At 45.8% G+C, this 24,978-nt stretch overlaps 1 protein-coding gene across 2 annotated transcripts in view; it reads left to right on the top strand.

Annotated features, from left to right (window-relative positions):
- The window catches only part of DAAM2 (dishevelled associated activator of morphogenesis 2), a 710,965-nt gene that overhangs the window by 594,905 nt on the left and 91,082 nt on the right, over positions 1 to 24,978 (top strand). The window contains exon 1 of one of the 2 annotated variants that reach the window (XM_073224568.1): positions 9,410 to 9,569. The exons of the other annotated variant lie outside the window; for it this stretch is intronic. The gene's annotated coding sequence lies outside the window, so the exon portion shown is untranslated. Of the gene's footprint in view, positions 1 to 9,409; positions 9,570 to 24,978 lie in introns of those variants that run through there. 2 annotated transcript variants of the gene reach the window in all.

Raw genomic sequence — 24,978 nt, 5'->3', positions numbered from 1 at the left:
CTACAATTTTTCCTCCTCCTTCTTCTAAGAAAGTAAGAAAAAATCTCTACACTAAAGTCCCAAATCACACACATGCAGCAATCAAACAGGCCTATTTGGTGTTTATGAAACTTTCCAGTATGTGAAAATCTGTGCTTAGGAATATTTACAGGGGGATTCATTAAGGTGCTAATGTCCTTTGCTCTTTCCAAGGACAATCAGAATGGGTATTCTCTTTCTTTATAGCTATGTGTATGGTTGTGTACACACAGTTGAGGAGGTAGTTACTGAGCAAAAGAAATGAATGGGATAAAACAGATTGCCAAGTGACTGAGTGGTTATTAAGAACAGATTCCTAACATCATCACTTTACCATTTTTTTTTTTTTTGAGAGGGCATCTCTCATATTTATTGATCAAATGGTTGTTAACAACAATAAAATTCAGTATAGGGGGGTCAATGCTCAATGTACAATCATTAATCCATCTCAAGCCTAATTCTCGTCAGTCTCCAATCTTCTGAAGCATAACGAACAAGTTCTTACATGGTGAACGAATTCTTACAGAGTGAATAAATTCTTACATGGTGAACAGTACAAGGGCATTCATCACAGAAACTTTCGGTTTTGATCATGCAATATGACCTATAAACCATCAGGTCAAATATGAATATTCATTTGATTTTTGTACTTGATTTATATGTTGATCCCACATTTCTCCTATTATTATTATTATTTTTATTTTTAATAAAATGCTGAAGTGGTAGGTAGATGCAAGATAAAGGTAGAAAACATAGTTTAGTGCTGTAAGAAGGCAAATATAGATGATCAGATGATCAGGTGTGTGCCTATGGACTAAGTATTAATCCAGGCTAGACAAGGGCAGCAAGACATCCACTTTACCATTTTTAAGAGATTTTCCTTTAAGAGACAAAACCACTGAATGATGAAACACATCATGCTCATCCTGAAGTCCTTCAGTCTTATACAAGTCCCTGCTCAGTTGCACACACACATATGTGCCAGCCCAAGATCACAGACACCTGAAGATGGGAAACAGTCTCAGATTATTTTTCAGTGCAGAACAAATGCATGCATGCGTGTGTGCGTGCTTGTGTGTTTTTGATCCATCCTCACCCTCATATAGATCAATTGGGAAGCTTTCTTTCTCCCAACCATTTCAAAATAGAATTTACCCTGAAGCTGACTGTAGCATGTGGCCCTGAGCATTATTTTTCAAAGGGTTTTGAGCTACTGAAAATGGGACTATAATAGGAGTTTGTATGCAGTCGTGACTGTGCATGTCCTCTGTCTCCAGAAATAACATAAGCAGCTGTGGCTGTTAGCGGGAATGGCCTTCCCAGCCTGAGGAACTTAGGCTCTGATCACACATGGTCTAGGGGGTCAGAAAGGAATTCCACCCCCTTCCCACTCTGCACACTCTGCACACTCTGTGTGTTATTTCATCCCACAGCTGGCCAGGTGTGGTGCCTTACTGGCCTCTGCCAGGGGGCCACATACCAGATTAGACACACACGTGGCCTGCCTCGCTGTGGGGGTGGAGGGCTGCCGCCACAGTGTCCCAGGATTGTGTGTCTTGTGGTTAAACACTTAGCGTTTTGACGTAGGCAAGGCAGCAGAGCCGACCCTCAAAGAGCAGAGAACCTGAGGAGGCTTCTTAAAAATGCAGTCCTGTGCCTCAGATGGAGACGGCCTTTATGGGGGCAATTTTCCAGTCGCTGCCTATTTGGTGTGGTCAGGTCAGAGGCAGGGGAGGTTTCTTAACTCCAGGCAAAGATGTTTGCAGGGAGTTGGATGCCAGGACCCTGGTGCATTGGACATGAATGTAAAGTGCATTCTCAGTATTGGCTAAGAGAGGAGCTGTCTGCTGCAGGGATGGGGGTGATGGGAAAGGGCAAAGAGGAGAAGGCATATAAGCATAATGGCCATCAGTAAGGTATAATTAAACATTCTGTAATTTAATTCTCACTTCAGCACCATGGGGTCGATACTCATATTAATCTGCATTTTTCAGAGCAGCTAAATGTTCTTACTCAGCTAGAAGAGCCAGAGTTGGGATTAGAAACCATGTTTGCTGCTGCCAAATGCTGAGGCTTTGCTACTGTAACATGCCACCGTGAGGACCTATGATATCTTCAAGCAGTTTATGCCGTATCGATAAGCCCTTTCCAGAAAGGATTGTGGTAACTCTGGACATTTTCTCTTGTTAGTAGTATCCTTAGACGTTACTGTCTAATACTGAAAGTCCAGGAGGCCTGTTTTAAACAATGGAGATGACATCCCTCACTGTAATTTAAAGAAGCAGGACTGGGCCCAGGATCAAGACACCTAATGTGTGACATGTCTATGCTCATCTGGGTCCAGTTTAGAATAAGCTTCTTCTGCCTTCTAGGCATTAACAGAGCCATTTATACAGAGGTTGGCACTTTCCAAGCAGAGCCAGGGGGTCAATGGCATGATCCTGACAGCTTAAGTGGTGAGATGGGAGTGACCTCACAATTCTGAGTGTCTCTCTGCCTCCCCAGTAGCAGAAGAATTCATGGAGGTGGGGCCTTCAATCTGTTTTGCCTCATTTGACCTTTTCAACAATACTTTGGGCTGGAACGAGAATATCATCTTCATCCCTTGTTATTAATGAGGCGCACTGGGTTAGTTAGGGCTCTCCAGAGAAACAGAACCAACAAGGGATATGTGTGTGTGTACAGATAGATGAACAGATTTATTTTAAAGAATTGGCTCGTGCAATTGTGAGGCTTGATGAGTCAAAATCTGATGGGGTAGCTGGCAGGCTGGGGACTCAGGCAGGAATTGCAGTCTGAAGACCGTCTGCTAGCAGAATCCTGGAGGTCAGTCTTTGTTCTATTAAGGCCTTTCATTGATCAGGTGAGATCCACCAACATTATGAAGGGTCCCCAGTTGAAATGTAATCTCGTGCAAAAAACACCCCCACTAAAACACCAACAAATATCTTGGACTGTGGCTCAGCCAAATTGACCCGTACAAGTAACCACCGCAAGCACTAAACTTCAGAAAGTCACCTGCCCTGCTTAGATCACACAGTTATGAGAGGCAAGGCTGGGGATTTAACCAAAGTCTCTGATTCCAACACTTGAGTTCATGCCACAGTCTTCTACAGTCTGTGTCAGTAAATCAGGGAAAAGAGCATATTATTCATGCAGAGGTTCATATTGATTAGATGGCATATTCGTGGGATTCTCATTCATTCTCCACAATGGCTAACTTAGTGCTACCGAGGTCCATGCAGCACAGACCTGGAGCTATATCCCTGGGGAGGGAGCAAGGAGGGGCGTTCGTGAAGCCTACTTCTCCCCATAAATAGGCTGGGTGCTGGAAGTTCATGGCTGGTTCTGGGAGCCAGGACAAACTTGGTGAACTATTGGCGCATCCTCAGTGAACAGGCAGCGGTTCTGTGTGCTGCCTAGAGTCTCACCGTGTACTCAGAGACTGATGGGTGAACAAGGATGGATCCCCCTCCCTGGCATTCTTGAGAGGAGGAGACACCCCCTCCTCATATTAGGGTTCTGTGTTCATGATAGCACTGGGGGTGCAGTGTGAATCAAATGACCTTGGAAAGGGCTTTCTCACTTTATGGACACTTCAGTGCTCACCAGCCTCACAAACAGCCCCTCAGCACTTGAGAGCCACACATTTTACCAGCTTCTCCTGCTCCTCTTCCCAACGGAATCTAAGCATGCTCTCCCAGGTAGGGCTGGACTCCCCTCTCCCAGACCTGGAATATTCTGTTGCACAGCTCACCTCCCCTGTTCCTGTCTTCCTTGTGCTCCCTACCCACCACCCTGAAGTCTCTGGCCCTGTCTGATGTCATCTTTAATTCCTTCTTTTCTCTCACTTTGCTGGAATGAGTTAATGAGGATATTGTAAAAGGAGTTAACTCTAAAAGGAGTCAGTGAGAACCTTATTTTTCATTAGGTCTGCCACTTTGTTTCATTTGGTCTGCTGCTACTAAATTTCTATTAATTCCACCACATTTCCTTATGGTTGTGGACAATTAGATCAGCCTGTGGTGTGACTTCCAAAGGAGGGTGGTCGCTCTGGACCTCCTGATACTAGAAATGAATCAGTCATAAAATTCCCTTATGCCTTAGTAATTTTCCTGCATCGTTTTTAAACAATAATAATTAAAAATAGACTCCATTTATTTAATACTTGCCATATACTGGACAATAAAAAGAGTTGGAAAAAAATGGGATTAAAGTTGTGAGGAAATGATGGTTGGGATATACATTTGGGAATAGAGACACTGGTTGACTTTCCCAGGGAGGGATTGACCTGCCGTGGAATTCACCAGAAAAGATGAAATCACAAAGGAGAGTCTGTGGCCCTCAGGAGAAGGATGGCCATTGACAAATCCCTGGAGGGCATCAACATCTGGAGGAGAAGGACAAGGAAGGGGAGCTGCCCAGAGGAAATCGTAGTGATGGCAAAGATGTCCCTGAGAGAGGAGTGCTTCAAGAATGGGATTCATTTCAAAGCACATGAGAATGAAGCGTGACACAACTGGATTTATCATAAAGGTCATGTGACCTTAGAAAGATTCGCTGTAGGGATTCAGGGCAGGATGTCAGAGGGTAGCTGGAATGTGAGCAGGGCTAGGGGAGACAGTGTGCTGGACTTAATTCCCCAGTGGCCTGTGGCACTTTCCAGTTTCCAGAATTCACTTACAAACTGCTTCATCTTGGTTGAATTAAATGGTTCACAATGACAGTAGAAATAAGAATTCTTTGGGCTTTTGGTTGTGTCATTAAAGATGGTGCAGAAAGTCTACAGAACTGGAGTTAGAGGGACTAGGTTACAGTTCAAGGTGCCTTATTTGCTGACTGTATGATCTTGGGCAAGACATTTACCAAAGCAGGCTTCTTTTGTTATGCAGGCACACCTCAGAGATATTGAGGGTTCAGTTCCAGACTACTGCAATCAATCAAATATCACAATAAGGCAAGTCAGATGTTTTTGGTGTCCTGGTGCATATAAAAATTATGTTCACACTATACAGTAGTCTATTAAGTGTGCAATAGCATTATGTCAAAAAAATACATACCTTAATTAACAAATACCCTATTGCTGAAAAATGCTAACTATCACCTAAGCTTTCTGTGAGTCATAATCTTTTTTGCTGGTGGAGGGTCTTGCCTTGGTTTTGATGGCTGCTGACTGATCAGGGTGGTGTTTACGGAAGGCTGGGGCAGCTGTGGCAATTTCTTAAAATAAGAGAACAGTGAAGTTTGCCATACTGATTCATTCTTTCTCTCATGAAAAATTTCTCTGTAGTGTGTGATGCTATTTCACAGCATCTCAACTACAGTAGGACTTCTTTCAAAATTGGAGTCAATTCTCTCTAACCCTGAAGCTACTTTTTCAAAAAGTTTATGTAACATCCTAAATCCTTTGTGGTCATTCCAACAACCTTCACAGCATCTTCATCAGGAGTAGATTCCATCTCGAGACACCAGTTTCTTTGCTCATGAGATGCAGTAATTCATCACATCTTCAAGCTCCACTTCTTTTCCTCTTGCGATTTCCACCACATGTGCAGCGACTTCCTCCACTGAAGTCTTGAACCCTTCAAAGTCATCCATGAGGGTTGTTCTAAACTTCCCCCAAACTTCGGTTAATGTGGATATTTTGATCTCTTTTCATGAACAAATGTAACAAATGGCATCTAGAATGGTGAATCCTTTCCACAAGGCTTTTAACTGGCTTTACCCAGATCCAGCAGAGGAACCACTATCTATGGTAGCTATACCCTTACCACACTATCTATGGTAGGTATTTCTTAAATAATAAGACAAGAAAGTCTAAATGACTCCTTGGTCTATGAGCTGCAGAAGTATGCTGTATTAGCAGGCAGGAATCTCACTATACACCTTCATTGGAGCTCTTGAGTGACCAGGTGCATTGTCAGTCAGCAGTAATATTTTGAAAGGAATCTTATTTCTGAGCAGCAGATCTCAACAGTGGGCTTAAGATAGTCAGTAAACCATGTTGCAAACAGAAGTGCTGTCATCCAGGTTTTGTTTTTCCTTCTATGGAGCACAGGTAGAATAGATTTAGCATAATTCTTTAGGGTCCTAGATTTTCAGAATGGTAAATGAGCACTGGTTTCAACTTAGAGTTACCAGTTGCATTAGCCTCTAATAAGAGAGTCAGCCTGTCCTTTGAAGCTTTAAAGCTAGGCATTGACTTCTCCTCTCTAGCTGTGAAAGTCCTAGATGGCATCTTCTTACAATAGAAGGCTGTTTCACTTTCACTGAAAATCTGTTGTTTAGTGCAGCCACCTTCATTAATGACCTTAGCTAGATGTTCTGCGTAACCTGGTGCAGCTTCTCCATCAGCACCTGCTGCTTCTCCTGGCACTTGGACGTTATGGAAATGGTTGCTGTCCTTAAACCTCATGAATTTACTTCTGCTAGCTTCCAACTTTTCTTCTGCAGCTTCCTTACCTCTCAGTCTTCATAGAATTGACAAGAGTTGGGACCTTGTACTGCATTAGGCTTTGGCTTAATGGAATGATGTGGCTGGTTTGATCTTCCATCCAGACCACTGAACCTGTCTCCGTTATCAGCAATAAGGCTGTTTTGCTTTCCCAGCATTTTGTGTGTTCACTGGAGGGGCACTTTTAATTTCCTTCAAGAGCTTTTCCTTTGCATTCACAACTCAGCCAACTGGTGCAAGAGGTCTAGCTTTATCAGCTTTCAACATTCTTTACTCACTAACCTTTAGTCATTTGTAGCTCTTGATTTAAAGTGAGAGAATGTATGACTCTTCTTTTCCTTGAACTCTTAGAGGCCACTGTAGGGTTATTAACTGCCCTAACTTCAAAATTGTTGTATCTCAGGAAACAGGGGGGCCAGAGGTGAGAGAGAGATGGCAGACAGCCGATCAGTGGAACAGTCGGAACACACAATGTTTATTGATTAAATTTGTTGTCTTCTATGAGTGTGGTTCATGCCACCCCAAAGCAATTACAACGGTAACAGCAAAGATCACTAATAACAGATCACCATAACAAATATAATGATAATAAAAAAGTTTGAAATAGTGTGAGAATTACTAAAATGTGACAAAGAAACCTGAGGTGAGTAGACGCAATGGGAAAAATGGTGCTGATAGACTTGCTTAATGCAGGGTTGTTGCAAGCCTTTGATTTGTAAAAAATGAAATATCTGTGAAGCACAATAAAGTGAAGTGCAATAAAACAAGGTATGCCTGTGTACAAAAGTGGAGGTTATAGCGATAGTTCCCAAATTATGAGGTTCAGAGAAGACACATAGGAATAGGCTTTGAAAGCTATGAAGAACTATGCCCGTGTAAGGTATCCTGTTAAAAATGAGTCCTCCCTGTAAGCTAATGCTCAGGAATTACCCCAATATTATATTTTGATGGATTGATGGGAGTGCATGAGGTAAGATTATATTTGGACATAAACAGCAGAAGACTCAACTATAATAACTTAAACACATAGGAGTTTATTTTTCTCCCATAGCAGGAAGTCAGAGGGAGGTGCAGTTGGTTATAGAAGCCATCTAGGGCCTCAACTTCTACCTTCCTGCTCCACCATCCTCAAGTGACCAGGTATTGTTCTCAAGGTTACAAGATGGCAGCTGTATCTAGAAGAATCAGATCAATGTTCCAATAAAGAAGACATGGGGAAAGGTGGAATGTCAAAGGGTTGAAGGGGCATGCCATTGGAATATGACCTTCCCTTAAAGAGTTTTTAAGAAAGCTAACCCCTGCTTTCAATATGGCAGCCTCACTGGCCAGAACTTGGTTTTATAGCTATCCTTAGTCACAGGAAACCTGGGGTGGTAGATACTACCCACTTCCAGTTTCTTTAGTTGAAGAAGGCAAGGGAGGAGGGGTTTATCAGTGGCTTTTGGAAGCCAGTTTTCAATGACTACTACAGAGCAGGGCTCACCTGCCAATGAAGTCTTGATGTGAGAAAGGGAATGGAGGGAGGCGGCCATGAAATACAGTTCTCAGGAGTATCACCTGAGAGTGACCCAACGGCAGGGCTCTGAACTTCTGTGGCTTGAACCGAAACATCTTGGCCATCCCCCACCAAGAAGCCCAGCCCCAAGGCTTGGCTCCTTCTGGCAATCAGCCCCTAACTAGCTGTGGCAAAGGGGGCAAACACATTCCAAGTCCTTGAATGCACTGGAACTGTGTTTAAGGCACACCCCCACCTCTACCTTGTCTGGGCTAACGGATTGCTCACCAGAGTTGCATTGTTTTAGTGATGATTTTCAGTTATCCGTGCTCCTTCCCATTAATGGGGAGTTGAATACCTACACACTTAATGTTACTGTACAAGCAATTTGTGGCTCATGTGTATTACTTTCAAGTTCATTCTCCACTCTCTGGAAACCCTGAAGGATAAAGCATTGCACATCTATTTCTCTACTCCGGAAGGATGGCTCCTAAATCATGCCATTTCCCTAAGTCCCATCAGCTAGACGGAGAAACAGACAACCACTGGAATCCAGACCTGAACACCTAGGAAACTCCACGGGGTCATCACCCCACACAGGCACCATGTGCTTGCATACTCCTGGGACTGTGGGGTAAAGAGAGATCAAATACCCTGAGGATGGTGCCCATCATGGAAGAGAGAGTTATTCCTGACTAAGGCAATTTCTAATCCAGCTAAGAAGATGGGTCACAATCACATTTAAGAAAAAAAAAAATTAAAGCAATTTTTAGAAGTATGAATAAGAGCTATTGTAAACGGCCCAAACTGTATATAAGCAAGGAAGCAAGATGAATTGACTGGCATGAGTTGGAAAAGCTCTGCAGAGGCAGGGAGTGTGGAACGTAATTTAATAAAAATAAACTCTTTTTTCTTTTCACTCTCTCTCTCTCTATTTTTTTTTAACATACACACTCCCAAAGAAGAAATGGAAAAGTTGTTAGGGTGTGGACCAGGGCTTCTAATTAGCTGTTCTGGTCTGTCTGATTTATATTCCTTTTTGCCTTCGCGCTTTCCTGGGACTTAGTGGCATCCCTTCAAAGGCCACTGTGGCGGGGAAGGCGCCGGCTCTCCCGGCACCTGAGCCCCCGGCCCCCTCAGACCAGGTCTCTCGGCCTGTGGCCCAGGGGAGGAGCCAGGAGAAAACCAAAGCCCAGGTCGCCACTTCTGCTCCTTGACCCGTGCATGTTTCCCAAACAGAGGGAGCCCTGCGAAGGCTCCATGCCAAAGTTGCAAACAGCCACCCTCATTGTCTGCGTCGCCCTGCCGGCTGCGCTCTCCCTTCCTCCCTCCCCTCCTTTCCGCCTGCAAGTGTGAAAATTACACACCCCAAGGCGCCGCAGTCAGAACCCTACCTAGGGGAAATTCAGAGTGTCCTTGCCATAAATATCCCGCTCCAAGACGCCTGACGTCAGAGCGGGGCGGGCGGCGGGCGCGGGGCCGGGCCGGAGGGAAGCGGCGGTGGCTCCGCGGACGCAGTGGAGCCGGCGCGGCGCGGGGCGCGGGGCGCGGGGAGCGGCGGCCTCGGGCTGCGGAGCGGCGGCGCGGCGCGGGGCCCTCGCAGTAAGTGCGGCGGCCGGGTTGTGCTCTCCGCTCGGCCGGGCCGGGCGGCCGCGGGACGCGTTCTGCCGGCACTTCCACGCCTCTCTCCCCTCGGCTTTCTCTGCAAGGGCGCAGGCAAGGCAGCGGCTGGACGGGCGGCTGTTTTGTTTCCCCTAAGTGTTTGCAGGAGCCACCGATGCTCGAGCGGGGCTCCGCGGGCCTGCGTGCGTGCGTGCGTGTGAGTGTGTCTGCACTGGCACATCTGGACACAGGAAATGTTTTTGAAAAACTTCACGAAGTGTTTTTTGTGGCTTTGAAATCTAATTCCCTGTTGTCACAAGTGGACAACCAGAGCCGGTATCCCCCAAACTGACATCCTTGTGGTGGAGGCTTTTCCAGGTTCAGTTTGTGCCTTCTTTGAGGGGGATTTAGCCCTTCACAGGCCCGCGGTTCCCACTTGCGAGCCTGACCCCTGGCCAGCAGGCAGGGCAGGGGGAGCAGAAGGTTCTTGCTTTGGTCCGCAGGGGGACCTTGGGTGAGTGAAGGAAGGAGCATCGCAGGAACGGGGTCCTGACCCTGGGGACCTCAGCACCTGCAGCTGTGGCCCTGACATCGCCAGGCATGGAACTTAACCAAGGAAGGGAGCATCTAGTTTGGAGGCAGGTAATGGTGAAGAGGAGGAGGACGGGGCGGCCAGGATGCTGCCGCTGCGCCCGGCCCTGCCCCGGGAGTGGGATGGCTGTGTCTGCCACATGTGCCTACAAGTGGTGGACTTGCGGGGTTCTCTGGGAACACCGTGGTGCCCCAAACAAGATCCAAACTCCTAACACAAAGAGACGTGTCTGCGCTGTGGGGTGGAGGAAGGGGGGTGAGAGGTGGTGGGGGAGAGGGAGAGAGATTTTTATCAAAATTGAACACAGATTGCTGAGGTCTGGGCTTGATTTAACTCTTCTCTCTCTGCCTTGGACACTTTTCCACAGTTCTGGGGTGGATTTGCAAAGTTCCCGGGAAGGTGGGAATTACACCTCTCTGGGGAAAGAGCCCTTGGAGGTTTTCCTTGAAGTCTACATGGGAATGAAAGCAACTTCCCATCTTTAAATAGTTTAAAGTTTTGTGTTCTCCCCTTCCGAGTCTGGTGTCAGTTTCTTGGATTTCCCTGAAAAGCTGGCTAATGGAGGGAATGGACTTTCCCTGGGACGTAGAGGAGGAATTGTGCTCTACTGAGCCTGGGAGAAAGGGGGTACAGGGCTGTATGGACCCATCGGCCCTGGATTGCCCAATGCACAGGGCTGCGTGTCAATAGCTGGTTCAACCAAGCAGTGACCACAATGAAAGCCCTTCCAGCTTTGCCTTAACTGTGTCTCTCTGCTCTTATATTTTGCAATGGAGCCAAACTACAATGTTTGGGTGGGAGGAAGACTACTGGACTCTCCCTGTGTCCTAGAAAAATGAGAGAATGAAGGGACAGGGAGGAAATCTGGATGTAAAAACTGACCCACAGGAAGTTTGAGATTTGGGAAGGATTTTTGGAATTATACAAATTGACCCCTAGGGAAGTGCTATTAAAAGACTGAGCAGACAGCAGTGTCAGAAATAGGCTCCTTTAACTTCAGGAGTGTGTTTTCAGCTTACCTGGAACTATGAAGAAGGAAATCACCCTCAAGGCAGAGTAAACAAAAGTGCTTGTAAACAGGGGTAACTGGGTACCCATGATGTGCACGTGCAGGCACATGTTTGTGCATTTGTGAACTGTGCGGTGATGGTCACAGCCTCAGGCATGGAAGCATAAACAGCCCATTTCTCATCTGCGCTGGGAGCTGCATCCCACCCCCATTTCTTCCTTAAACACACACACACACACACACACACACACACACACACACACACACACACACACAATTGTGCTATTATTGTCTTGCTGTCTGGTAGTTGTACGCTCTGGCTCACAGCTCCTGAGTTTCAGAACTTTCCCTGCAGGTCCTGGGATGCTAAGTGAATACGCGTGCCCCCATCAGGACAGAAAGAGGAGAGAAACTTCTGGGTTTTTGAATTTAGAAGCGAGTCAGGAGTTCAGGAAGGGGGAGGTAGTGAGGGCAGGACCAGTTGGGAGGCCTGTGAATGTCACTCCTTTGGTGAGTGTGGGGGAGGCTGCAAGAGTACTGCTTTCTATGGGAGCATGCTCTCTCCCCAGTCTTCCTGCTCCAGCCCTGCCCCCAAAGCTTTTGACACAAAACAGGTTTAAGTCTCTCCTTCGCTGAAGGGCTTGGGTGCAGGGGTAAAGGAGAGGGCAGGCCCAAGTGCAGGTGGTCAGGAGGCTGCAGAGGTAATCAGTGAGGCACAGGCTTGCTTCTTTGATTTCAGGGGAGCCAATGGAAGTAACCATTCTAAAGATTCCCGCTCATTTCCACTATTTACAAATAGAAGGTGAACACCCAGGCGCAGAGGGGACTCCACTGAAGTAGGCTCCTGGAAATACTCTTGTCCCAGCACAGGACTCCCCAGGGATTGCTGAGGGCCAGAACTGGGCTCTCGATCTTTCATCATGCCCGGTTCTCCAGAGGGTCAGTGGAATCCTGACCCTTCTGGGTTTACTCTGAGAGGCATATCACCATCGTCAGTGAATTCCTAGGCCCCTCATGCTTAGGATGATAGTGAGAATTCCCCTTCTATCCACCCCAGCTTCTGGCCAGCTCTTTGGTCATCTCTGATCAGAACACTTAGAGAGGATGCATTCCCAGGCTCTGCTAAAGGTCCAAAGGGTGAAAATTTCTGGCAGAAAACAACCTGGACGGTGTCCTTGGCTTTGATATCAGATGACCCTCCAGATCTCCCCAGTCGGAGGCTCTGTGTTCGGGGATCCTGTGTCCTTCAGCTCTGGACTTCAAATGCAGCCTTGCACAATGGAAAGAGCACAGACTTCAGAGCAGACGGCCCTGGGAGAGAATTAGTAACCGGGGATACATGACTTGATTCCTTCTAAGCTTCAGCTTCCTCATCTATAAAATGGAGATAATATTTACCTGACAACATTATTACAAAAATGGTATTTGTGCAAAAGGACTAAGAACAGGGCTAGTAATATTGTAGATCCTTAATAAATGGAATATCATAATTTAAATTTTTCACTTTTTTGGCCATCATGGGTCCATGTTATTGGAAAGGATTCTTGCCCAAACCTGGCAACATGTTCTCCATATTGAAGGCCAATGAGTAAAATTTCTAGGCTCAGGGTACTTCCTCCCTCTAGAAAAGGTGGGCAGTGGGGATTACTGGTGAGCATGCCTGGTCCATTTTCCTGAGCGGTGGGAGGAGGCACCAGGCATCCTGGATATCGGCCTCTCGGGAGAGAAGGGCAGCAGAGCACACTGTATGTGTATGGAGCAGGTGGGCCGGGCAGTCAAGGACCAGATGTGTCTTGAAGAACAAGCCTGAGGTGGAAGGTGGGTTAGGTGGCTACGGCTCCCCAAGGGGCTCAGGTCAGAGGAAGGGGAGACTCTGACAGGCTGTCGAGAACAGAAGCGTTTGCCATTTGTTACCGTTTCTGGTGGGTGTGGGGTGTGGAGGCTACCCCCTGAGTGACACACTGTCTAGGGGAGTGGCTTGTCTGAAGGACAGAGGGAGCATCTGATGCTGCAGACAGCAGCTGCAGGTTCTCTTGGCCCAACTCAGAGCGTCTAAGTTATCCTTCAAGTTGACATTTAAGACTTTGAAGATCACATTTGTTTCTGTTTTGCTCAAGCTCTCTCTTTAACCATGGCCTGGGATGACTTTTCTCCTTTTAAGAGGCTCAGCCAGTGGCCAGCTTCACTTGAGATGGCCCAGATTGGGGGGTCAGTGAATTCCTCACTCCTGGCAGTATCTATTTCTCCAACTCTCTCCTCACATTTTTTGGTTTGTTTGTTTTTTTTGTTTCATTATGAGGTTATAAAACTGCATCGGCAAGATGTGCGGGGAGGAAATGCCTTTTCTTTGGACCTGTGTCTCACTCTGCTAGAGCTGTGCAAGGCTTTTCAGACTATGGGCGTTAGCCGGCATGGTGGGGTTCTTGGTCTCCCCTGCCAAAAAAAAAAAAAAATGAAGGTAAAGAAAGAGAAGGAAAGACCCGGGAAAAACAAACTTGAGGCAGTTCTGTATCTCTTTGAATCCTGGCCCAAGAAGAGCTGAATTATTTGTAGGGTGCCCCATGGTTCTGTGGAAAGAGCTTCAGGAGCGAGTAGATCTGGGTTTGAGTTCTGACACCACCAGATTGCAAGCTATTCAACCTCTCTGATCCTTCTTCATCTGTTAAATGAGAACATAACTATCTTCATTTCCCAGGGTTGTTCGGAAGACAAATTGAAATGAGAAATGCAGAGGGCCTAACAGACTGCTCAGTGCTCAGCAAAGTGTTAATGCCTTTCCCCCACTACTCCTGAGCTCTTGAAAGTACATGGGTTTGGACATTTATCCATGAGTCAAAGTAAGTAAGCTGCCTATTCAAGGCTTAACAACAGTGCTCAAAGGTCAGCTCTCCCAGCCTGGAGATGGAGACCTTTAATACAGAAGTGGGGCACAGATCAGTGTTCTCCATGCCAAACAGGTGGCAGCCCGCTGGGGAGCCTCTGCAGGAGTAAAGGAAAGGCCACCAGCCCACCGCCCGTGAACCTGGGCTGTCAGTGAGCTCTCTATAGGGCTTGTTATCAGAAATTGCAAACACTCTCTTGGTTCCAAGAATCAAGGTCAAAAGGGGATAAAGAAATCATTGAACATTAAAACCTAGTGATGATGGCACAATGACAATAGTACCTAACATTCATATAACATTCTACAGTTGAAAAGCATGTGGCTTCATTTCATTCTCTTAACAATCCTATGAGATTGATATTAACCACCTTTTACAGCTCAAACTGAGGACTTAAAAGACCCTGTTTCACACAGTACGTAAGTGGAAGAAACAGGAGGTGAACAGCTGTCCAAGGGACACAACCCTTGCTGCACATTAGAATCACCTGGAAGCTTGTAAATACCTGGGCTCACCCAAGACCAATTAAATTAGAATCTCTGGGGAGTGGGGCTAGGCATTGGTTGTTCTGCAAGCTCCCCAAATGATCTGAAGTCTAAGCTAAGAGCCCTGGGTCTAGGGAAAGAGTGAAGATCACTAAGGTTTGGACTTAGGGTGTCAGGCGTGGGTAAAACAAACAGCCTAGACTTTCCTGGGATTTGAGCTTCAGAGGGTGGGGACTTGCATGATTCTGTCAGAATCTAGAATAGTTTCTGGCACAAGGCAGACACTCAACAACTGTTGGCTAAATGAATGAATGAATGAATGAATGACTACAGGTGATGAGCCAGCGATTTCAACAGCCAATCCAGCCTGTCAATTTGCTTTATAAGTAAAGTTTTATTGGAACACAACCATCTCATTTGTTTATATATTGTCTATGGCTCCTTTTGTGCAGAGGCAGAATTGACTGTTGTAATAGGGACTGTATGGCTCACAGAGTCAGAAATATTTACTGTCTGGCCCTTTAATTGAAAAAGTTTGATGGTTCCTGTTCTGGGATCTCAGACATGAGCAGAGCAAGTAACAGCTTATGAAGGTCATTGCAGCCTGGCAGTCAAGAATATGGGCTCTAGAATCGGGCAAACCTGTGTTTGAAGCCTGGCTCCACCACTTACCTGTTGTAAGACCATGCATGTTATTTCACCTCTATGAGTCTCAGTTTTCTCATCTTAAAGATGGGGATGATAATTAATACCTCCCTCACAGCCCCTGGCTTAGAGTAAAAGCACTCAACAGACATTAGCTGTGGCTGTGATGGTCAGTGTTGTAGTTACTGGCAATTAACAAAGCAGAAGGAAAACTAACTAGATTAAAGTCAAAATCGAAATCTGGTATCACAGAAAGAATAAGGGATGTGGTAGGAAAAAATAACCCATCGGTAAGCTGGTGTGACAATCAAAAACTGATATTAGAAGGTAAAGGGCATACTGAGACAACACACGTGAGGCCCCTGGATGTGTGAGTGACATGCTTCCATAAGGTGGACTACTGTGTCTACCAGTGAGCCCCATCATTCCTTGGGGGGGGCGGCTTAGGTTTTAGTCACATGGAATCTAGTCACAAACAGGTGCCACCTCTATACTCTTGTTCATAGTTCTGTCTACCTGAAAGGCCCCTCCCTATCGTCTCTGTCTGGTCCACTTGTCCTGTCAGGTTTGCTCAGGTGTCCCCTTCTTTCTCAGACTCATTTGACAAGGCTCCGCCAATCACTCCTTCCTCCTCACCCCATGTGAACTCAGTGCACAGCTCTGTCCCAACACATTGCATTACAGTCTAGGAAGGACTGAGTCTCCTTCATGTCTTCTACATAGAAGGAGCTCATAAAAATCAAACTGCATCATAGAATCCATACATGGTAGCCAAACAGTGTCAGTTAGACCTTGATTCAACTCAGTGATATCTGCGCTAACTCTTGAGGAATGAGTAGGACTTGCCCAGGGACGGATGGGGCTGCAACGCAAATCTCCAAAACCAAGCAGATGGAGCAGAGCTCCCCAGGTCATAGACTATGTGGACTCTGTGCGTCCTCATCCCTCAACTCTGTGGTGGCTCTTGCCCTCTGGAACACCTCTCCTAAGGGGTAGCCAGGGACAGGGAATGATGGAAGAAACACAAAACCAGTTCTTTGAGTTCTCAGCAGATGTGGTGAAAAGTTAGGTTTGAGTTTCTCTGGGTTTTTCATGTATATGTGCCAAGATACTTTGGCAGTTGGCTTGGTATGGTTAGCTTTCGTTAGCATGGTCACAGATAATAGCAAACAGCAGATAATTCACAGCATTGCCATTTGACTACAGAATGTGTTGCATAATTTTTATACATTTTAGCGGCAGATAAATATTATGCGAGGAATAAGATTAAAATGAAGTTTTCTTCTAATGATTAAGGGGAGGCCGCAGAAAAATCATAACTTTGAATTAAATATTCCTTTTGGTCAACTCTAAATAGACAATCAGGAGCTGCCTCCTGAGAGGGGAGGAGGAGAGGGAATGAAATAGGACTTTTACACGGGTCCCCTCTATGCACATGGAGCTCTGCTAATGCTTTAAAAAAACATATTATTTGATTTTCCCAAATTATGGGAGTCACTCTTCCTTGCTTAAACAAGTGAATCAATATCACAAGAACATACAAGAAGACAAGTGGAAAATGAGTAACATCTCTAGCCCTCTCAAACCCTGGTAATTAATGTTAATAGCCTAGAATTATATCCTTCCTTATTTTTTTGTTTGTGGAAATATCTACAAATTTGTATACAAGCATAGCAGGATCTTGTTGTTTGAGTGTTTTTTTTTCACTGAAATTGAATCTAACTGTGCACATTACTGTGCAGCATACTTTTCTTCCCCTTGACCACGTATCAAGGTCATCCTTACAATGGACCAACATCTTTATGCCTAGACATACACAGCTATATATTTGAGATCATGCCATTCTTATAGGGATATTTATTTTTCCATTAGTCAGTTGTTAAACATGGTTTCACCCTGGCGGATCACCAGTTTGGGGCCCCTGAGTCTGATATACCAAGCATCCATCACCCCACAAAGCTTTGCTTTGCCGCTCAGGCTGAATAATTGATGGCCTAACCTGCTAATCATTCTGGGGTCTGACTACATGTTGTGTGTGGTCCTTGTTTGTCCTCTAGGGGATGCCATAGAGTGTCAGGCCCTGTGGCTGTCCGCCCCCTCCTACTTTTCATTAGATTTAGCCTTCTCTCCCCCTGTCTCCTCAATCACTGAATATATAGGAAATGAATGAACAGGAAACATGGAAGGTTGGAGGACGGTCCTGATGGAGCTCAGGCAGTGGAATATGATGGTTAGGTGTGTGGACTCTGCACTCCGAGTGCCTGGCTGGCTCCAAACCCCTGCATGGTGGATGCTGGCTGTGCAACCCAGACCAGGTTCAGGACTCACTCCCAGCGCTAGGCAGGGCTGGCAGTGGTCAGCCCTCTTTGGAATGCCTTAGCTGAAGTCACCCCTGCCACACTCCCCTCCTGGGTCACCTGCATCCAACAACTAGAATCCACAGGTAGAAGCAATGAAGTTCTGGTGACTCTGCACCAAACTGGGGAAATTCTAAAAGGCGTCCTGGCTTGGGGCTTCCTGTGGGTTGGGCTGAGGCCTTCATTGAAGCTATGTGGAGGTGCCCTTCGCCCTCCAACCTGTGCTGCCTCGCACCCATCTCTATCCCATGGTGGCTGATTCTAAAAGCCCTTCCTAATAACCTCTGCCTGCTCCAGAAATTTTGACTGTTTTATATGAAATTGTTTTGGAGGAGTCATCATTTTCTAGGGAATCATTGGTGGCTATGTCAGAATATGGAAAAGTGCACTTTTTTCTTGAGCTCTATTTTGTGTGTTTTCTAGGTGAGACCCAAATGATTTCTCTGCAAATAGGGTTGTGTCATAACTGGGCAGACTGAGCAAATGTTTGACTTTCATTGCCAAATTTGCATTTGTCGCTGGTGCCCTCACCCCCACTCCCAGTGCTAGGCTGAGAGGCGTGCGGGGACAGGGTGCTGGACAAGCTGACATTGGGAGTTGTTCCCCATCTTACTGGTGCTGCTGCCACATAAAGGCGATGGTCTCAGAGGACCCTGCTGGCCCACTGCTAGCCACCTTCCTGCCCGGATAGGTATTCCCATCACGCTTGCATGAATCTTGGCCAGATGTGGTTCATCCTCATGGGTGTTTGTTTCTTACTACTTTGTCCTAAGCATGGGGGGCATTGGTGTTGTGTGTGAACACCCCGCCTTCCGGGTTACACACACGCATAGCCTGAGTGCCAAAGCAAAGCTTGCCTGCATGATGGATGCTTGATATGCCAGACCTGGGGACCTAGGCTCACAGCTCAATGTCAAGCCACATTCCTGGGGGTCGGTGTCAAGACTCCCTCCCTCCCTTCCTCCCAGACACCACAGCCTCCAGCCTCCAGGTCCCCTGACCCTGTGGTGAGGGGAGAGAGTGATTCCAGGTCAGTGGGGAGGTCTGTTAGTATTTCCATGGGGCCAGAGAGAGCTTGGAAGTGAATTTGCATCAAATTCAGAGTTTCTGTGGACTTTGGGCAGAAGGGCCAGGCCACTTTAACTCTCTTTTATTTAAAAATTTCCATCAATATATTTATCAGTCTGTTCTCCGTCATGTGGCATTGGGCTGGCAGCTGTCCAAAGACAGAGTTGGGAGCTGCCTCTGCCTTTCTGAGCTGCACAGTTGATAATTTACCCTCACTGCTGCCCTGAGCAGAGGTAATGTTGATACCTGTGGCTGTGTCAGTGGAAGCTGGGTTGACAGAGCTGATAAACAGACCAGAGTTCTGAGTATAAGACTGTGGCACAGAGCATAGCTTCTGGTTCAGACTCTGGCTCCACTTCTTGCTATCTGTGTGGCCTTGCATGAGTTACTTCATTTCTCTCTGCCTCGGTTTCCTCATCCATAAAATGGGTCCTTATGAAAGATTTGGTAGAAAGAAAAAAAAACACTTGGAGCCATGCTGGCACCTAGTAAGTGCTGAGAAATGTTAGTGAAGATGATGACGGAGGGCGGGGACCAAGTCTCATTAGCTCTGTTTGTTCAGCGTCCTGCCCCGTCCCTGGCACAGAGCTGATGAGCCACAGATGTTTATTAAAAAACATTATCTCACTGCCTTTTGCTAAGTGTCTCCTGCCTACCAAGTCTGTTCAACTCTCTACCAAAAAAACTCTTGTGTCCATTTAAAAAATTTATTTTAAGTTTTTATTAGACTTCAATATGATTCAGAAAGATACACCATTTATAATTATATGACTCAGTGGATTTTCACACACCAGACATACCAATAACCAGATTGAGAAACAGAACATTCCCAAGCCCCTGCCTCCCCTGCCCTGAGAAGCCCCTTATGCTCCCTCTGACTACGACCTTTCAATAATCCTGACTCGTAACACCACAGATGCATGCTGCCTGGTCTTGAACTCCACGTAAATAGAATCATGCAGTGTGTACTCACGTGGGTCTGGCTTTTTTGCTCAGCTGAAGGTTGTTGCATAGATAAATGCGTTCTCATTGTGTGGTAGTTCACTGTGTGCCTCTAACACACTTCAATCATCTCATCTTTTGTTGATGGGCCTTTGGGTGGTTTCCTAGGTTTGGGCATTTGTGCCCTTGTCCTTGGGTGGACACGTGAGAGCGTTTCTGCTGTTCCCGAGCGTGGAACTGCTGGATCGTAGGGAGCATGTGTGCAGCTTGGGGAGGTACTGCTCAGCAGGATTAGCAGGTGGTGGGCCCATGTGTTTCCATTTTCTGTAGCGATGAAGCCGTTCTAGCTTGGTAATGCAGAGACTTGGGGCCCAGTAATATACTGGGGATCCTCAGGGGTTCAGAGCCTCCATGCCCTTTCTGTCTGAGAGCCTGTGTGTTCCAGAAAGCCTGCTGGGGGTAGGAGTGTCCTGTGTGCCAGGCGCTGCACTAGGCGACCTCACTTACACTGCCTCAAAGCCTCACGACAGCCTCATGAGATGAGACGGGTGTTATCATCCCCTCTTACAGATGAGGAAACTGAGGCTCAAAGGGATTGAGTGACTTGCCAAAGATCGTACAGAAATAAACCTCCATAGTCGAGATGTAAAACAGATATGCTTGAATCTAAAGCTTGTGCGTTTTGGAATCTGATAGGGAATAGTTTTGGCTTCAGTACTAACACTGGGTAGAAACACAGACGCAGATGTGGGGGCTGTTCCCCTAGAACCTGCTCCAGTTGTAGCTTGGTGGCTGTGAGGAGAAGCTCTCTGAAAGGGAGCAGAAATAAGGCAGCTCATGACCTTGAGAAGCCAAACTGTTTTCTTGCCCAGGGGCTGTTGGAGAAAGTCATAAATTTCCTGGAAGGCAAGGGCGACCATGTAATTTACTATCTAAACTAGGACTCTTTTGAGAATGAATGGGGCACTAACTGGATGGGCCGGGAGAGTGGGCATGAACTGGCACTGTCCCGGGTAAACTGGGGGGAAGCTCACCTGTGGGAGTCTGGGTGGGCATTGCTCTCCTGGCTAGTGCGGCTGGCCAAGGTCTGTTGCATGCTCTCAGAGCACTGTCTGTCTGGAGTTTGCCCTGATGTGATGTCCTTCCAGTCTCCTGTTAATGCTAAGACGGGGTCTGACTTTCTTCTCTTCTCTGCCCCACGCTCTGCTCAAATGGAGCTCTGACAAGGTGAGCTTCCCTGACAGATCGAGTTGCCCTTGAGATGCATGTGCCAACAGACCAGAAGATCCTGGAAGGCTAGGGCTGTGCCTCAGTCGCTGTGGCGCTGTAGCCAGGTGACAGGCACAGTTAGCACTCAGCAGACTTGTTCACTGTGTGTATCAGTTGTCCATGTGCTCATGCATAGTTCATAGAACAAGAGTTGACTGACTCTTTTTTCAATCATTGGTCAGGAAAGAGAAGTCAGTTTTGTGGGGGGTGGGGCGGTGTACACCCAAAGGACAAAGAACAAAAAGGATTAACTTAGTGAGAAGCGAAAGATGCTGTATTGTAGGATTTGGTGTCAGGATCTGGCTTTGAAGTCCAGCATCCACTGTTCAGCTGAGCATCCTTAGATAAGCCATTTAGCATTTCCAAGCCTTGGTTTTAATCACATATACAACGGAAATGACAGCAATACCTGTGGTGTATGAGGCAAGTGCGTCTGTGACGTACTGTGTGTGCAAAATGCTCGTTACCCTGTGAAGTGCTGTGTGACTCCCAGTTACGTGGTTGTGGAGGTTGAACAGCTATTTAAGAAGCACCTGTGTCGGGCATTGTGTGCTGAGGTGGGTCCTGAGGAATGAATCCTGGTGAACAAAACTCGTTCTGCCTCCAGGGCCTCCAGTCTCTCAAAGGGAGGCATACCGTGCATATGCGGCAAGCCCATGTGACTGGGAGCTTTTATTAATAAATAAGGAAGGAATCAGCAAATTCTTCAAGGCCTGAGGGATTTGACGGGGGTGTCAAAGATAAGGTTGCAAAGGATAATTAATTTCTCATGAAGCACACAGCTGCATTTTCACTGGAAGAACATCCAGAAGCATTTAAGAGCTTATGTGTGCCCAGCAGTAGCTTTGGTGCAGCACAGTGGCTTCTAGTGCAGATTCTGCTATCCAGATAAAAATTGCTGGTATCAAATAGAAATCCCACCACTTACTAGAATTGTATCCTTGCTGAGACTCAGTTTCCTTATTTGTAAAACAGTGACAATAATAGTACCTACCTGCAAAGAAGGAGGAAATTAATACTTGTAAAATTCTCAGAACAGTGCCTTGAATGTAGTATGTACTTTGTAAATATTATTATTATTATTTGCCAAATAATTTTCTTTCCATTGGCATATCAGGTTCTCTGAGGTGCTGATACAATACCCAGTTAAAGGAGGAAAGATAATTTTGAGATGGGAGAATTCAGGGAAGGATTCATGGGAAAGAAACATCCCAAGGTATTTTTTGGACTTCCTGTATGTCCTGACATGAGAGTTTGTTTATTTCCCTGATTATTCTGCTCTTAAAACTTGAAAAACATTTAGTATGGAAGAAATCCCTTCTCTTAAGAAACATAAATCAATGCTTCCTGGAACTTTGAAGTTGAATAAGATGTGGTCCCTGCCCTCATGTGTTTGCAAACTAGTTCATCCATCCTTGTGCCAAGGACAGCAGATAGTAAGATGAGTACTAATCCCTGTCGAGGAAGTACTAATCCTTGTTGAGGAAGGCTCTAGCAATGAAGAATACTATTCCATGGCATCAATGAGACTATGAGAAGCAGATGCTCAAAGTTGAGAAATTTAGATTCTATCCAAGAGTGTTTGGGAATGTAAGAAAGTTATGGAATCTCCTTCCAGGTTTCTGTTATTAGAGGAGCGATTTCATCTCTTGGGATGGTGAAATGTGGGGTTTTCTGCTGCAAGCAGATGGACAAATGGTTCTGGTGGTTCCTGCAGTCCATTTGAGATGTCCACATAGTTGTGTGTCTTACAAACGAAGGGCACAATGAAAACATTCTGAACTTTTCCTAGACAATGTTGACAAGGTCTAAAAAAATGTGCCCCCACATTGCCCTAGGAGTGCTGGAATTTCTGCTTCATGTGCTTCATCTCTGATGTCATGACTCATTTTAAACAACCATATCTCAAAGCCAGCATGCAAAAAGGAAGTCTTTCCTCTGCCTCCAGCCACGGTTCATCCGCCTTTCCAAGTTTTCCAATGAAGAAGGGAGGAAATACCCAACTTGTTCAAAGTTTTATGACTTGAAATTCTTTGGTTTTTTCAAAGCATGCAAATGTAATTCTAACAGTAAAATGATGCTATAGAATAATAAACATATGAAAAGATGTTCCTCTCACTTGGAATCAGGGAATTACCATAAATTGAAGTCACAGGGAGACACCATTCACACTCATCAGATTGGCCAAGACAATTATATGCATCATATTGGATGTAAGCCAGTGATAATTCCCATTTACTAATGGTGGGAAATAAATCGGTACGAACACTTTGGAGAGCAATTTGGTACTACTTAGTAAAACTGAAGATGCACCTACCCTATGACCTAGCGATTTCACTGCTAGGTGAGTCTAGAGAAACTCAAATACATGTGAAGAGGAGTATGTTCAGGAATACTCATTATAGCATGGTTTCTCAGAGCTGGAATGCAACCCAAATGTCTGTTATCAACCAGAAGACTACGTAAATAATTTGATATGTACATACAGTGGAATACTATGAAATAGAATGAAAAAAAAAAAGAATTTCTAATGAGGTATCATCAGAAATAATGTTAAGTGGAAAAAGCAAGTTGAGGAAGGATGCCGTTGCTGTTAGGTTTAAAATCATGCAAAAATAATACTCTCTTTCATTTAAAAATACTTACATGTGTAATGAATTTGTGAAACATATTTGGAATACCCACTGCATTCAGAGAAGTGGCTCCCTCTAGGGAAGGCGAGAAGGAAGACCAGAGACGGGTCTACAGGGGCTCCATTTAAATCTGTACTATTTTATTTCTTAGACTGCGTGATGGTACCCAAATGTTTATTTTATTATTATCTATATATTTTAGATAGCTAAAGTATTTTTGTAGTTTCAAAAAAGTTAATTAAAAAAAATGAGCACAAACTCCTAATCCGTCTCCTCTGTCCGTTGGCCAATGGACGTGCTGAAGAGAGGATACGAGGCTGCTGCCCACTTGCTCCAGGCCCATCTGGGAAAGTTTAAATAGATTGTGACCCTCTTCAGAGGGGCCGTTCTTCAGACATCTATACTGGGCCCCAAAGGCTCATGGTAGTCACTGTTTCTGAACTAAAAATCTTGACCTGTTTTTTTCTGATTTGTGGATTTGTGGGGGTCATATTTCGATATATTGGCAAAATGCAAAAGAGGGTCATAGTAATAGAAACCAAACAGCAACTTTCTGGCTCATTTTCCATATAGCCGATTTCTAGAGCCTTCTCTCATCCCATCCCTTCCTTGGGAGTTACTGGGAAGTCTTGCATGTGCTGGCAAGTGACCACAGCCATCCTTCTGACATCCTTTTAATAAGCACATGGGACCAACAGTTTCAAGTATTTCTCACTGCTGCAGGGTGAAAGAATCTCCCTCTCCCACCATGACTGCCTGGTTTCAGTGAAGTTCTCCATCCCCTCTGACTTTCCTTAATACAGCCACTGCTCTGTTTCTTTCACAAACATCCTGTCCTGAAGTGGGAAAGTACCCACTACTGGGAATTGCTTCAGTTTCTTTTCCTTGACAATGAAGCCATGCTGACTTCTTCTCTGGGTGCTTATTGAAATGCAGTCAGTTCAGCTCTTTTATATGCCTTACTCTTTATTACAGGCCCCCTCTCCCTTGGAATCTGGTCCCAGTCCAATCCAAGAGACATACAGAGGGCTGGCCTTGAGGGCCCTGTCTTCTGTTGTGCAACCTCTGTCCTTGACGCAGCCCATGAACCTCGATGCTCCGTTCTGCAGCAGTGAACCCCTTATCTGTCTGGCATGGTGCTCGCACTGGGGACTACCGCTGGGGGTGGCTTTCCTTTCTGCTGCCTGCTTATTGATACATCGTGTAATTCACCTCCATTAAAAGGAAGACGATCACACGAAATTGGGGCTTTTTAGAGCAAACCCTGGGTATGTGGTTGCTCTGAGAATGTGCATTGTGGTCTAGATCACTCAGAATCTGGTCAGGAAACAGTTAGCCCTCCCAGAAGGTCTGAACTGGTAAGAAAGTAATGAGAGACAAGAGGCTCAAGGAGATGGTGAGACACCCCGGGGCCAGCAAGGGCAGGAAGCCTTTGACATTCCTACTCCTGATGGGCCCAGGAGGGGGAATGGTATTTTCAGAGCCCTGTGGCAGTTGGAGCTCAGGAGGAGAGGTACTTGGCAGGGGCTA

Source organism: Manis javanica, chromosome 16 (assembly GCF_040802235.1).
Source record: "Manis javanica isolate MJ-LG chromosome 16, MJ_LKY, whole genome shotgun sequence".
Taxonomy (NCBI): Eukaryota; Metazoa; Chordata; class Mammalia; order Pholidota; family Manidae; genus Manis; species Manis javanica.
Note: the sequence above shows the minus strand (reverse complement) of the source record. Positions and strands in the feature narration are given on the sequence as shown.